This window comes from Nuphar pumila, chromosome 10, assembly GCF_984573655.1.
Source record: "Nuphar pumila chromosome 10, dmNupPumi1.hap1.1, whole genome shotgun sequence".
Classification (NCBI taxonomy): domain Eukaryota; kingdom Viridiplantae; phylum Streptophyta; class Magnoliopsida; order Nymphaeales; family Nymphaeaceae; genus Nuphar; species Nuphar pumila.
Window position 1 is genome coordinate 33,335,362 of NC_143258.1, and position 12,216 is coordinate 33,347,577.

Below are 12,216 nucleotides of genomic sequence, written 5' to 3' on the forward strand. Positions count from 1 at the left end.
CTCTGGTTTCTCTCTTTCCCCCCTTCTCCATCGCCATATTCCCCTTTCCCTTCTTTTCCGTCTCTTTTCCCTGTCTTCCCCTTCTCCCTCTTTCTCTTCTTCCTCAATCCGGTGGAGATCGCTGAGTCCGGCGGCGGCGTGAGTGGTGGAGGCCACCTCTCTTCTAATCCCTCTCATCTTTATGATAAATATCTCAATAATCATTCTTCTTCTTCTTCTTCTTCTACATTCATCTTCTTCTTTGTTTCTTTCAATCGTTCCTATTTTTTTTGTTTCAGATAAATAAATAAAAATAAATAAATGTCAATCGAACTTTGACTTCGTCATGTTTTAGATTCGGGATTAAATTTGTAGTTCGGTTATCCTGTTAGATTCATTTTAATTTCCTATTTTTTTTCTCAATTCCTGCATTATTTTCTTTCATTCTGTGATTTCCTGCATCTGCATCTAGCGATTTCCCGTTTCGTCCTGTTTTTTTTCATCTTCTGGTTTTATTCATTCTTTGATTCTTTATTTCTTGTTTTTATTTCTTGATTTCCCTATATGCCTCTTAAATTTCATCGCATCTGTTTTGATCATCTCATTTATTGTTTTATTCATTTTCGCAAGTTCCTAAGTATCGATCAAACTCCTGTTACGCATCTGAATTCCTATGTTTATGCATCTAATTCTCTGTTTTGTCAAAATTTCCTGCAATTTTTTATTCTTTCCTTAATGTGTTGTGTGTTGTTTTTATAGCATCGTATTTCCTAATTTTGTTTTATCTACTGTTGTTCATCGTTTGATTTCCTGTTGTTTTTTTCTCATAGGCTATTTTCAATTCAGTCATTTTCGGATTTCTTTTTTTAGTATACATTTCATCTCAATTGTAATGTTTGTTTTTTTTTATTTCCTGATTTCTTACTGAATTAGATCTCAGTTTTCCTGTTTTGTTACATTTTTTAAATTTTTTTTACATTACAGTTAGTTCCTATTTAACATTGATTCTCCTGTTTTCTGCAAATTTTAGTGTCTTCTTTTACATTCAGTTTTTTTCCAATTTTTTATTCAGTAATTCCCTGTTTTTCACCTCCTGAATTTAGTTTTTTTTATTTTGCTAGGTTTCCTATCTTTCATTACATGTATTTCCTGTTTTTAATTTTTTTTCATTTTCCTGTTTTTATCTTTCATTTCCTATTTTTTTTCTTTCATTCTTTTTCCTGTCTTTTTAAAAATCAAGTTTTTCAATATTCTGTTAATTTTTCGTAATTCTGAAATTTCCTATTTTCTTTATCTCTTGATTTCCAGTTTTTATTATTTCCTTCATTTCTTGTTTTTACATTTCATTTTTCTATTTTTTTAATACATTCATTTACTGTTTTTCTTGTATTACATTTACTTTCTGTTTTACTTTCATTTTTCTTGTTTTTTTTTTAATACATTGATTTCTTGTCTTCTTCATTCAATTAAATTCTTGTTTTACATCCTGTTTTGCAGTTCATTTTCTTGTTTTCTTGTCTGGTGTGAGTTTTATGAAAACCCTTTTTAAAACAATATTTTTAATGAAAATCCAGTGAAAGCCAGACACCAAAAATATAAAAACCGGCTCGCACAAGTGGTGGAGTCCGGGTCGATCTCAGGGAACGGAAAATACTTTGTATTCAAACACACAATCTAACTACTCTTTATTGCCAAAATAAAAAGAATTAATTAAATAATTAACTACGAGAGTACGGCCCTACGCAAAGGGCTTAAACAAAATAAATAAATGGTTTTATTACAGACCCAATTAATAAAATAAAATAAAACCCTAATCTAAAAAGAAAAGAAAGGCTTCAGTGCTTCGAGTCTTCTTGTCCCTTCTTGAAGTAATGTATGTTTTCTTGCACTTTTGCTTCTCTGAGGGCTCTCTGAGGACCTTTCTGAGGGTCAAAATCGCTTCTCTCGCACGTCCCAGCGCTTCCCGAGTGGCCCGGCTGGAGTGGTTGCGAAGAGAGTGGTCTCTCCCCATGAAATCAACACGCTGCGTTTTTGTGTGCTGGAAAAATAGAAGAGACTACGAACTGGCTGGTGGAGAGAGAGAGAGAGAGAGAGAGAGAGAGAGAGAGAGAGAGAGCTTCAAAGTGGGCTGCGTGAATTCCAAAGTGAGAGACCCTCTTTTTTCTGCTGTAGAAGACTACTTATAATATTAAATTAGGGTAAAGCAAATTTTTCAAAACCAGTCCCACACTTTTCAATAGTTTTCAAAAAGACCCACTTTAGTAAAACCTATTTTATTGTCTAAAAAGAAAACTTCCTAAACTAATTAAAAATTACAAATTAGCTAATACAAACCTAAGCTAACTAAACTACCTTTAAGAAAATTTAAATCTAATAAAAATACTAAAACCGTAGAGAAAGCGTTGAAAACTCGATTTTCTGCTAAAATTTGATTCAATGCGATTTCTCAGAACTAACAATAAAAATGGGTTTTTAGAGCGATTTTTAACACGGATCATGCATAAATAATGATTAATAAAATGCAAATATTATGCATGATCAAATACCCCCATGCTTATCGTTTGCTAGTCCTCAAGCAAACTGAAGCAAAAGCAAAAATACTAAACTAGACACAGTAAAAACCTAACTCACTTTCGTAGGAATCACGGTTGCATTTAGCATATGCAACAAGCCCTTTCAACCCCTGAGTTACCCCAGTGGACGAGTAAGGTCTCGTGAGGGTTTGCAGTGATGCTACCCACAAACATCTGTGTCAAGTATGCATAAGCATTTTAAAACACAAAGCATTAGGCAGTTAAGGAGTTCGTTTCCACAAATATTTTATGTCATTGCATCATCAAAACAGGATTAGAGTCTTCTACTTGCCACCACAGAATAAAATATTTTCTTTCACTTTTCTAAATAGCATAATCATTTATGTTTCATCCTCAGAAATTCAAATACATATATATCATTATTTACTTATCCTCACTCATATGTGTTCTGCACAGGTTTTCTCAATATTTGCTTTTAAGCAATGAACTTTTCTCTTTTACGCTCTTTTTTTTTTCTTCAATTTTCTACATTTTTCAATTTTTTTCCCCCGAGCACTATACCCAATTTCCAGTTTTTGTGACCCGTGTAGCGAGCTTTGGGTCAGTGACTCCCAGGCCAGACGACCTTAGGGCACCAGATACAAAGTATCCCTCAGACTTAATTGCTCGAGTCACTAGACCTTCAATTTTCTATAGTTTACGTATAGTCTACTTCTCTGTCATGTGCAATGTCAGTATCTATTAGGCTCTCTATAAAGTCCATGTAACGAGCTTTCGGGCCGATGACTCCCAAACCAGATGGCTTTAGGGCACCAGGTGTAAACACCCCTCAGGCTCTACTTGCTCGAACAAAATAGGCCACAGATATCAACGTAGACAAAGAATTGACTTCCTTCGTTATCCTTTTCACCCTGGACTCAAACACTTCAACTTGTGTCTAAGCCCAGCTACTAGGGAGTACGAAGATATCAAACAACTAAACGTATGCTCGTTTAACTTTTTGAGCTCTTAAATGCAATATTGTTCATTTGCTTAGTTTTTCAAAAAATAAAACTGTGCATATCCATACTTGTGATTCAAAATAAACTCTAACATGCCTCTATAATCATTTCTTTGAAATCCACATAAATAACCATGGTTTTCTAGATTCGTGTTAGAAAAAGTTTTTCGTGGGGCTTAAAAATTCTCTAAAAACGTTTGATGTTGCAAAGCAGTCATATAAGTTCAAACTCATTCCCTAAAAGCCTAATTTTAATGAGTTGACATAAAAAATGTAAGTACAAAGACATGAAAAGTTTAGGTTTGCAAACTACACCCTCCCCCATGCTTGAATGACACTGTCCTCAGTGGCACTCCCCCATGCTTATATGAAACTAAGGGACTGCATATGAAAACAAGATAATCGGGAGAAAAGAGTAGAAGTCACCTGACATATAAATGCATGTCCTACGAATGCACAAGAATGGTTACCTGATCTAACAATATACTCATGAGATACAAGAAAGCAAAGCAAAATAACGAAAAACCATCTATGATATTTACTAGATCCTACTAAAAATACAACATACAAACCTGTGCTCCCCCTCATGCATCCACGAGGTTAATAGCCTCAATGTCTTGCTGCACCACCATATCAGAAATGTAGGGCTTCAGTCGCTGCCCATTAACTTTGAAAATGCTACCCGTTCGAGGGTCCAAAAGATCTACCGCTCCATGTGGAAAAACTCTATGGACTATGAATGGTCCATCCCATCTGGACTTCAGCTTCCCTGGAAAAAGATGGAGACGTGAATGATAAAGCCACACCTTTTGACCAGGCTCGAACTGCTTCCTCACAATATGTTGATCATGGAAATGCTTGGTTCGAGCCTTGTATATTTTGGCACTCTCGTAGGCTTCATTGCGCAACTCCTCAAGCTCACTCAACTGCAACTTCTTCTCAGCGCCAGCTTGGGCCATATCAAAATTGAACTTCTTGATAGCCCAATATGCCCTATGCTCCAATTCAACAGGAAGGTGGCATGGTTTCCCAAAAACCAATCGGTATGGGGACATGCCAATCAGAGTCTTGAAAGCAGTCCTATAGGCCCAAAGGGCATCATCAAGGTGCTGAGACCAGTCCTTGCGGTCTGGCTGGACTGTTTTTTCAAGAATCCGCTTGATCTCCCTATTGGAGACCTCGACTTGGCCATTAGTCTGTGGGTGGTACGGTGTGGCAATCCGATGATGTACCGAGTATTTCCTAAGTAAGGAAGCTACTTGTATATTACGAAAGTGCGTACCACCATCACTAATGATCGCTCTAGGGACTCCGAACCGACTAAAAATGTTGTGCTTGATAAATCGAAGCACCTCCTTATGATCATTGGTTCGGGTGGCCACAGCCTCGACCCATTTTGAGACATAATCAACCGCCACTAGAATATAAATAAATCCGAACGAAGGCGGGAAAGGACCCATAAAATCAATGCCCCACACATCAAAAATCTCAACAATCAAAATAGGAAGGAGGGGCATCATATCACGCTTGGCGATGCGTCCCGTCTGCTGACAGCGTAAGCACCTCCTACAAAAATCATGGGCATCTCTATGCAGTGTCGGCCACCAAAATCCTGACTGGAGGACCTTCGAGGCGGTCTTTCGACTAGAAAAATGGCCTCCACAAGCCAAGGAATGACAAAATGATAGAATGGAGTCATACTCCTTCTCAGGAACACACCTCCGAATCATCTGATCTGGGCATAATCGAAACAACTCTGGTTCATCCCAAAAATAGTGCTTTACCTGCGAGAAAAATCAATCTCTCTCATTGCGGTTCCAGTGCGCAGGGTATTCTCCAGTCACCAAAAAGTTGATTATATGCGCAAACCAAGGCAAATGCTTGACATGAAAGAGTTGCTCATCCGAAAATGAATCATCAATCTGCCCCTGATCAGTGGATGTCTCCACTGTCAGTCTGGATAAATGATCTACTACAAGATTCTCACATCCACTCTTATCTCGAATCTCGAGATCAAATTCTTGTAACAGAAGGATCCATCGAATAAGACGCGGTTTGGCATCCTTTTTACTCATCAAATATCGCAATGCTGCATGATCTGAGTAAATGATGACCTTGGAGCCTAACAAATATGATTGAAACTTCTCAAGAGCAAAAACTACGACTAGTAATTCCTTCTCTGTGGTGGTATAATGCATTTGCGCATCAGAGAGGGTCCTACTAGCATAATAAATCACATGAGATCGTCGCTCAATCTTCTGACCGAGAATCGCTCCAACCGCGTAATCTGACGCGTCACACATAATCTCAAATGGCACTGACCACTCAGGAGATCGAAGAATAGGAGCAGTAGTCAGAGCTTCCTTCAGGGCCAAGAATGCCTTCAGACAGGCATCATCGAACACAAACGACTGATCTTTCGTTAGCAGGTTGCACAACGGTCGAGAAATCTGGCTAAAGTCCTTAATGAACCTTCTATAAAAACCTGCGTGCCCTAGAAATGATCGCACCTGCCACACAGAGGTCGGTGGAGCTAATCTAGCAATGGTCTCCACTTTGGCCTTATCAACCTCGATTCCTTTCTCAGACACAATATGTCCAAGAACAATCCCTTGTCTCACCATGAAATGACTCTTTTCCCAACTAAGAATCAGATTTGTCTCCCTACAACGTTGAAGCACACGAGATAACTTTTGGAGACAATCGTCAAATGAAGAGCCATAGACCGAGAAATCGTCCATGAAAATCTCCAGGACTTCATCCATCTTATGTGAGAAGATCGCCATCATGCACAACTGAAATGTAGTCGGGGCATTACAGAGCCCGAACGACATTCTCCTATAAGCAAAAGTGCCATATGGACAGGTGAACGTCGTTTTCTCCTGGTCTTCGGGATGAACGGCCACCTGGTTGTATCCTGAATAACCATCCAGGAAACAAAAATACTGCTGGCCCGCGAGTTTCTCCAAGATATGGTCAATGAACGGCAGAGGGAAGTGATCCTTCCTAGTTGCACTGTTCAACTTTCTATAATCTATGCATACTCGCCATCCTGTGGTAGTCCTCATGGGGACACTTTCTCCTTTTTCATTCGTCTCTACAGTGAGCCCAGACTTCTTGGGGACAACCTGGGTAGGGCTCACCCACTGACTGTCGGAGATGGGATAAATGATCCCTGCATCCAACCATTTGACTACCTCCTTCTTTACCACCTCCTTCATATGGGGATTTAGTCTCCTTTGCGCCTCTCTTGAGGGTTTAGCCCCCTCATCCATGATAATCCGATGCATGCAAAAGGAGGGATCTATCCCCTTCAAATCTGCCACCGACCATCCAATTGCCTCTTTATGCTCGTGCAAGACCTGTAAAAGTTGACACTCCTGTGTGTCAGTCAAGTCTGCGGAAATAATGACGGGGAGAGTCTGATCCTTGCCTAGGAAGGCATACTTGAGTGAGGCCGGTAAGGGCTTCAACTCAAGCTCAGGCAGACTCTCTATGGATGGTCGGGCTGGCTTTTCTGCCAATTCAGGAAGCGGCTCGAAGTGCCATGTCCAACTCAGATCACCTGTCTGACTCTCTATCGACCCATGGCAATCTTCTTTGAGTGATTCATCAACCTCCTCTTGAGGTGGATCACTCAATAACCAGGTATGCTCTGCTTCTACTAGGTCCTGAATGAAGTCAACCTCGAAAGAAGCCTCATCGCCGGCAGGTCCCATCGCCGCATGAAAAATGTTCAGCCTCATCTTCCTGTTGCCAAATGAGACATCCATCGCGCCTGTGCGACAATTAATGCACGCATTGGCAGTGGCCAGAAAGGGGCGTCCAAGAATGATGGGGGTCTGTCGCATATCATTAACTCCCTCCATATCTAAAATGATGAAGTCGACAGGGAAGTAGAAGTCCTCTACCTTGACTAGAACATCTTCCAAAATCCCTCGCGGGACCTTGATTGATCTATCTGCAAGCTGCAGGGTCATAGGTGTTGGCTTCATCTCCTTTAATCCAAATTTATCATAAAAGAAACCCGGCAAGATATTGACACTTGCCCCAAGGTCGAGCAATGCACGCTCGACAGTGATGTCTCCTATGACACACGAAATAATTGGAGTCCCTGGGTCCTTAAGCTTTGGTGGGGTTTGGTGCTGCAACACCGCACTCACCTGCTCAGTCAAGTATATCTTCTTCGGTACTTGTGACTTCAACTTTCTTTTCTGCGTACAAAGCTCCTTTAGAAACTTTGCGTATGCAGGGACTTGCTGAATGGCATCAAGCAAGGGGAGGTTTATCTGAACGTGCTTGAATATCTCAAGCATCTCCTGCATATTCACTCCATGTTTGCCTAATGACTTCGGCCTCTCTAACGCCTCAGGAAAGGGGGCTTTGGGAATATAGGACTTTGAAGGCTCAGCTGGTAGAGCCCTCTCGCTTTCCTGAGGTGGGACGGTGGGGACAGGCTGCTTCTCACTCGTTCTCTCTCTTTCTTCTGCAGCCTCCCTCGCCTGGTATTGCTTCCCATTCCTAAGGGTGATTACCGCTTGAGCCTGCTCTTGATGGGCATCTGTCATGTGCAGGCCATGCATCGGCTCCTTACCCCTAGGGTTCACCACCGGTTGGCTAGGTAAAGCCCCCTCACTCCGCCTGCTAAGCGCCTCGGCGAGTTGTCCCATTTGCATCTCAAGCTTCGCAATAGAATGTGTATGGGAGCTCAGATTTGCCTTGATATCCGAGAAAGCTTGCAGCATCTTGTCCTTAAAGGACTGGCTGGACGAAGGCTCCTGAGACTGGGGTTGATTATAAGTAGGCTGAGCTAAAGGGTAGCTAGTTCTCTGAAATCCAGGCGCATAACCGCCTTGCCTGGGTTGGCTTTGGGAAGGGTTGAGAGGTTGGGCTTGTGGATTTTTCCATGAAAAATTAGGATGGTTCCGCCAGCCCGGGTTATATGTACTGGAATATGGATTGGGTGCGGGCCTAGCGAAACTCTGCGCCATCTGAGCTTGCTCCTGGACAAACTCAGGGTACTGTGGCGCAACGGGGCAATCAACAACATGGTGTGCAGGGCTAGCACACAACGCACACACCTGTAGGACTGGAGAGGGACCCGACAACAACTGATCCAATTTCTGGGACAGCTGGTCAACCTTGTTTTGCAACTCAAGGTGCATCCCTATCTCGAATATACCAGCCTTCTTCGCGCCATCTTGCACAGGTGTGGCCCTCTCAGATCGTGAAGTAGAAGCATGGTGCATGGAGTTCTCGCTCAAGGTCTCAAAAAGGGCCCATGCTTCATCTTCACTTTTGAGCATAAAAGTGCCCCCACAGGCAGCGTCAACCATTTGACGGTTCTTCTCAGTGAGACCATCATAAAAATATTGCAACTGTTGCCAGCGGGGCACCTGGTGGTGGGGACACTTGCGGAGAAGATCTTTCATCCTCTCCCACGTTTCATGAAACATTTCTCCCTCGATCTGTGAAAAGCTAGTGATGACTTTTCGATACTGGTTCGTCTTACCAATTGGGAAGTATTTCTTTAAAAACTCCCTTTGCATATGTTCCCAAGTGGTAATTTGAAATGTATCGAGGGCCTTCAGCCAATGCTTGGCTTTATCCTTAAGGGAGAAGGGGAATAACGTCAACCTTAACGCGTCATCTCCAAAATTGTTGATTCGCACCGTAGAGCAGATCTCGAGAAATTCGTCGAGATGACGGTATGGGTCTTTGTTGCTAAGGCCATAAAAGGAGGGTAACATCTGGATGACACTGGCCTTGATTTCAAAATGGTTCGCTCCCACATCAGGTCTTGTGATGCAGGAGGCAGGAGTGTATGTGTTGGGCATGAAGTACTCCCTAAGAGGACGGATCAACTGCTGATCTTCAGCCATGGGGCTGGATTGATGGGCTCTCCTAAAGAAAGATTTGGGATCCTCAACAAATTCGGCAAGCTCAGGTTCAAGCGAACGTCGCCCGTGCATGCACCAAAGGGTAGATCGGTGCAGCAACCGTCCTAAATTGGGTTTTTCTACCTAACTAACGCGCTAGCGGCCAAACCACAAAGCGAGTAACAAAAACAATTACTGAAAACAAGAAATAAACAAGCACCATGCAGTTGCACTCAGTAGAGAATTTACGAAAATGAAATCTATGTGCACGGTACCAATCGTACACAGTCACTTCTAAGGGGATCCTAATGGGTGAGCTGTGCAGAAAAGTAAGCTTGTCTCTACGGTATGCACACACGTGGTTCTAAGCCTAAATGTGAAAAGCAAACTAAACAATCCTAATTAAAGAACTGAATTAAACTAACAACCTATAAATACGAGAACAAACACAAGGCAATAAAGTGAATACTAGTATTTCGCCGTTCCCTAGCAATGGCGCCAAAATTTGGTGTGAGTTTTATGAAAACCCTTTTTAAAACAATATTTTTAATGAAAATCCAGTGAAAGCCAGACACCAAAAATATAAAAACCGGCTCGCACAAGTGGTGGAGTCCGGGTCGATCTCAGGGAACGGAAAATACTTCGTATTCAAACACACAATCTAACTACTCTTTATTGCCAAAATAAAAAGAATTAATTAAATAATTAACTACAAGAGTACGGCCCTACGCAGAGGGCTTAAACAAAATAAATAAATGGTTTTATTACAGACCCAATTAATAAAATAAAATAAAATCCTAATCTAAAAAGAAAAGAAAGGCTTCAGTGCTTCGAGTCTTCTTGTCCCTTCTTGAAGTAATGTATGTTTTCTTGCACTTTTGCTTCTCTGAGGGCTCTCTGAGGACCTTTCTGAGGGTCAAAATCGCTTCTCTCGCACGTCCCAGCGCTTCCCGAGTGGCCCGGCTGGAGTGGTTGCGAAGAGAGTGGTCTCTCCCCATGAAATCAACACGTTGCCTTTTTGTGTGCTGGAAAAATAGAAGAGACTACGAACTGGCTGGTGGAGAGAGAGAGAGAGAGAGAGAGAGAGAGGGAGAGAGAGAGAGAGCTTCAAAGTGGGCTGCGTGAATTCCAAAGTGAGAGACCCTCTTTTTTCTGCTGTAGAAGACTACTTATAATATTAAATTAGGGTAAAGCAAATTTTTCAAAACCAGTCCCACACTTTTCAATAGTTTTCAAAAAGACCCACTTTAGTAAAACCTATTTTATTGTCTAAAAAGAAAACTTCCCAAACTAATTAAAAATTACAAATTAGCTAATACAAACCTAAGCTAACTAAACTACCCTTAAGAAAATCTAAATCTAATAAAAATACTAAAACCGTAGAGAAAGCGTTGAAAACTCGATTTTCTGCTAAAATTTGATTCAATGCGATTTCTCAGAACTAACAATAAAAATGGGTTTTTAGAGCGATTTTTAACACGGATCATGCATAAATAATGATTAATAAAATGCAAATATTATGCATGATCATCTTGTCAAATCACGAATTTCCTGTGTTTTTCAATATCCCATTTCCAGTTTTGTTGTTTGTTAACCAAGTGTTAGTTGTTAATTGAGTTACTTGAAGCCTTAGTTAGTGTTAGTTAAGTAAAATAAGTTTGGTTTAACTAGTTAGTAATTAGTAATTAGTAATTAGTAATTAGTTAGTTAGATTTAATTAGAATTCATTTTCAAGTGTAATTAGTCATTTAGATTTCTTGCATAATTTCCTTCATATTTTAGCATTTAGTTAGTTTAGTATAATTTCTACTTTTATCTCGTGTACTGCTCGTGTTCTTTTGACTTATGTAGGACAGCACAGAAGTGGAGCTGCAGCGCATACGTGACACAAAAGCACAAGAGTAGAAGTTTGTTTTCAGTTTAGAATTAGGAATTTAATTCTGGGTTGTAAATATTGCTTTTTACGCCCTCTGCGAAGGGTATTCATTTGTTGTAATAGTTAGTTGTTCTTGCTCTTCTCGCATATTTTACATTTTACAATTCAGCAATAAAGAATTAGTTTAATTGATTGTTTGGATATGAAATATTCCCGTTCCCTGAGTTCGACCTGGTCTCATCCACTAGTGAGAAATGGTTTTTATTATTTGATGTCTGGTTTTCACATGTTTTACATATAAAAATCTTTTCAAAAATTACAATGATTGCAAATAGACATCAAATTTTTGGCGTTGTTGCCGTGGAACGGCGAAATACTAGTATTCACTTATTGCCTAGTGTTTGTTTGCATTTAGGATTAGAACCACGTGTGTGCATATCGTAGAGACAAGCTTACTTTTCTGCACAGCCCACCCACTAGGATCCCCTTAGAGGTGACTGTGTACGATTGGTACCGTACACATAGATTTCATATTTTCTTTGCATAATCTCTGTTATGTGCAACTGCGTGGTGTTTGTTTAGTTTTTGTTGTTTTTAGTTTACTCGCTTTGTGGTTTGCGTGGTTTGACCGCTTGGTGTGTTAGTTAGGTAGAAAACCCAAAAACAAAGACGTGTGCTACACCAGTCTACTTCGAGGTGTATGCAAGGGCGAAGCTCGCTTGAACCCGAGCTGGTAGAACCGATTGAGGACCCAGAGTCCCTTATTCGGAGAGCCCAGAGATCTGCAACCATGGATGAGAATCAGCAGATTACTCGTCCTCTTAAAGAGTACTTCATGCCCAACACTTACACTCCCGCCTTCTGCATCACGAGACCTGATATAAGAGTGAACCATTTTGAGATTAAGGCCATTGTGATCCAAATGCTACCTTCGTTTTATGGCCTTAG

The 12,216-nt window shown here is 40.8% G+C and overlaps 1 non-coding gene across 1 annotated transcript; it reads left to right on the forward strand.

Annotated features, from left to right (window-relative positions):
• The first annotated feature begins 8,909 nt into the window (after positions 1-8,909).
• On the forward strand, positions 8,910-9,015 carry LOC149826625 (small nucleolar RNA R71). Its single transcript, XR_016435851.1, has one exon. It is a non-coding gene; the product is annotated as a small nucleolar RNA R71 (small nucleolar RNA).
• The last annotated feature ends 3,201 nt before the right edge of the window (positions 9,016-12,216 follow it).